Source organism: Octodon degus, unplaced genomic scaffold (assembly GCF_000260255.1).
Source record: "Octodon degus isolate 3935 unplaced genomic scaffold, OctDeg1.0 scaffold00289, whole genome shotgun sequence".
Lineage (NCBI taxonomy): Eukaryota > Metazoa > Chordata > Mammalia > Rodentia > Octodontidae > Octodon > Octodon degus.
In genome coordinates, this window is record NW_004524865.1 from 59,815 (window position 1) to 63,879 (window position 4,065).

Genomic DNA, 4,065 nt, shown 5'->3' on the forward strand with positions numbered 1-4,065 from the left:
AGAAGAATATATGCAGTGTGTTATTTGTTGAAAAAAAAATCTGCCTCCTGTGTGCATTACCCCAAGCTTCTTACTACTGCTGCAGGACATTCTAAAGTCTACTCATTGTTTATCCTGAAGATCACTGTGACAACTTGCTGAATTTGCCTGTGTCTTTGTGGGGTTCAAATCTCAAAGCCTTCTAGGTGATCCCCTTCCTCACTCTCCTAATCCTTCCTTGTACACTCACTTCTACTAAAAAAAAAAAAAGAGTGAATCATCAGTATAAACTCCCTGAATTTCCTGCCATCCCTATAAATTCACCTGTATCTTCCACTATTCTAACTTCCACCATTGATAAAATAAATGCTCCTCCCACCTTAAGCAATTTGCTACATATCCCTGCTAGCACACTCATTACTTTTTTTCAGTGTATTATCCTCCAGCACTTTTCAACATATCTCCACACAATTCTTCTGCCCTCTTCCCTTGTATTATCCTCCTAAACTCTCTTTTTTCTATCTATCCTCTGCTAAATATATTACATTCTCCACATTAATTTTCCATTCACTGCTTCCTTCACAAATCTATTTCCACCATTCACATGAAACCACCTGCATGTGAACACTTGGAGTTGCTCCACTCATAATTTTTTGCTGCGCTTGACTATCTTTCATGCCTTGAAATTTAGCACTGATTTGGATTTCCTGACACTCATGTTTCCCTCTGTTCTCTGATTGTTCCTTCTTGTTCTTTAGCAGTGCCATTCCAGGGTTTCATCCATGGCCCAATATTCTGCTTTTGGAGTGCTGTTATCCACTGTATAACACAGCCTTTCACATACACATTGAAGGTTTTGAAATCTTTCATTCTGGTCTTTAATAGTGTGTGTGTGTGTGTGTGTGTGTGTGTGTGTGTGTGTGTGACTTCCAAATGATAGACCAATTATCTGCAAGACAGCAAATGTAACAGTATCCAAGCAGAAGCAATTTTCTTTCTCTTGTCCAAATTTAAATTTCTGGCATTCCTTAATATGATTAGGGCTTAAATAATGAATAAGCTAGAGCCAGTCTGTGAGGATATCGTCTCACCAAAACCCCAGAGAATAAACCAGAATTTATTCTCATAGAATTCTCTCTCTGATTCCGGCATCTATTTTAAATAATTTGCCAACTAAGCTAACTTTAAGGCAACCCTTCCCTGTTTAGGAATGGAGATTTTCTAAGGAGGAATTGCTATCAGTGCCTTTGAAACCTTGAAAAGCAGGTGGCACGTGAGCAGAGGGGAAGAAAAGCAAAGAGATGCCTAATTCTCTAATGAGAATGTTCATGTAAGTCAGGGTATTTCACAAATGAAGCAGATTGATGAACATTCTTATGAGGGTATTTTTGAAACAATGTAGCTTCCTGGTTCTCCAAATGTACTGAAATAATGACACCAGATAAATGACATAAGAAAATGAGTGAATTCTTTTTTCTTTTTTCTTTTTTTTTTCTTTTTCTTTTTTTTTTTTTTTTTTTCTTTTGTACCAGTTATCGAACTAGGGACTTTGAGCTTGCTAGGCAGGTGCTTATGCCCCTCAGTTATCTCTCTGTCTCCAGGAGTTAATTCTATTAACTATCTCAAATTTATCCTTTATTCCTGGAGCAGGTTCTCTGCACCAAAGGATGAGGCTATTAGACTTTGTCTCTACCACACCAAGGAGATGCAGAGAAACCTTCAAGGTCCAAGGGCCTGGGGCGTGGCTCAGTTGTAGACCACTTGCTTAATATGCATGAGACCCTGAGTTCCATCCTTAGTACAAGTCATAATCCAAAGATAAGGATAATAAGAGACCTGTGCTGTGATGATGACCCGATCATGGCCACAGAACTGAAGGCTCATTGCAGGGGTCCCTGATAAATGACATGTATTTCGCTGTAATATTTTTTAATTTGAACATTTTCCATCTATTCAATCACACCTTATATTTGCCTACAGCAAAAACTGGTACATAGTGATTTTCTCCAATAGCTAAAATGTATCCCTAGGAACCAGCCCTGGGGGAAGTAGGATTAACCATTTTACAGCCCAGTCTAGATCCCTACATAGAGAATTTATGCTTTTGACCTCAAAATTTGTCTTATTAGAGATCACAGTTCCCAGCATGATGATCACTTCCACAAGAAGATGCAGGGAAGTTTCATTGAATTAAAAACTATAATTCCAACATAAGCATTATGCTTCCTCATGCTGGTAGTTCAGGAGCCAAGCAAAAGAATCCTGAGCTGTCTTTGGTGCTTTAAACAATGAACAATCCTTTGCAGCAACCAATCTTGGCAAGGAGAGGAAAAGCACAGCACTCTAGCTCAGCCCCAGGAATAATCCCTGAGCCATGTCATGGGTGCAGCACTGAGTGCCAAGAAGCTGGCCAGTGATAAGAAAAACAAAAATGGGCAGTGGAGAGGAAGCAAGGGCTCCAAGGTGTGTTCCCAAGAGGTCACAGCAGTTACACCTGTGCTTTCTTCTTGTAATGAATCATTTTCAGAGAGAATAGCCAGCAGCTGGTTTGAAGGGAACTCTGGAGCTTTCATGTGTGCATCTCAGTGGTGCATGGAATGGGCAGGGGAACATGACTCTGGGTTTCTCACACACCACCACAGTTCTCTCAGCTCCACTACTGGCTGAGACACTTAACAGGGGTCGGCTTCAGAACTGATAAGGATGCTCTTTATATGAAGTTCAGAGAGGATGTGAAGGGTAAATCCCCCCCCCCATAGGACTATTGAGCACCTATCACAGTCCAGCTTGCCAGCACAGGACAAGTGCCACTGAGCAGAAACCGAGAATGCACTGACAAACCAAATACCCAACCTCCACTTCAACTCTGATCTGCTGTATGTGCCCAGGATCCTTCCAGCTCAAGCTTATGTTAACATCCCAGGAAGAGGACCATCGCTATGAAGGACTCACAAGGAGTGGCCATGCTTTGATGATGATATGGCCAAAGTTCAGGGCTTTCCCTGAAACACACTGTATCCTCTTCAGTTAGAGATGGGGATGTGGCCAAAAATTGCATGGACAGATCCCACACTGGGGATCCAGAGGGGAGATACAGGCCCTCGCCAGGCAATGTACTGAGACTTTATCAAAGGTGTAAGCTCCCTGCCCCAGCCAGAGCTGTACCTTGTGCTGGTCAATGAAATACTGCCTCGTATAATGACTATAAGAACTACTGATTTCTTCCCCTGACACTGCTCCGCATCACTGAAAGTATTTCAAGCCCCAGTGGCAGACGTTAAGACTGAAAGCAGTAACTGAGACTGCTGTGTTCACATGGGCAGCTTAGTAGTGGCTGTTCAAGCCAGCACCCACTGGAGCATGTGATATATTTCCTGTCCTTGGCATCTGGCAGGGATGCCTTTGTCAATACTTTCAAAGTGATGGATGGCTTTATTCACTAGGTCCAAGGGTACCCCACAAAGAGAAATGCATCTCCTGAGTAGGCTGAGCTCACTATGAAAGCACTTGTCAGAACACAAGCATCCCACATAAATCCACTCAGGTCAGGGCAGAGATGTGAGGATAGGCTTCCACTTACGGCAGTCACTGGATGGAGCTGCAGAATCACTTCTCCTTCCACAAACTGATAAACCACAGCCCAGGGGCTATTTTCAAGCAAGCTTCAAGCTAGGAAAGATTTTTAAATTTTTAAATGGTTCAAAAAAAATTAAAAGAAGAGGATTTCATGATGTGTGAAAAGTGTATGAAATTCAAATCTCAGCATCCATAAATAAAGTTTCATTGGAACACAGCCACACTCATTCATTTATGTACTGCCTGGGCAGCATTCACACTGAAAGAGAGAGATGCACAGCTCCAAAAAGTTTAAAATACTTTTTTATCTATCCTGTTATATGCTGAATTGTTTCCCTTCAAAATTCATATATTGAAGCCCTAGGCTTCAATACTTCACATTTACTGTGATTGGTGATAGGATTTAAAGAGGTAACTAGGTTAAATCAAGTCCTAATCCATAGGACTGACCACTTTTTGAGAGATTAGGACATGGATGTGTGAATGCAGAGGAAAGACCTTGTAAGAACA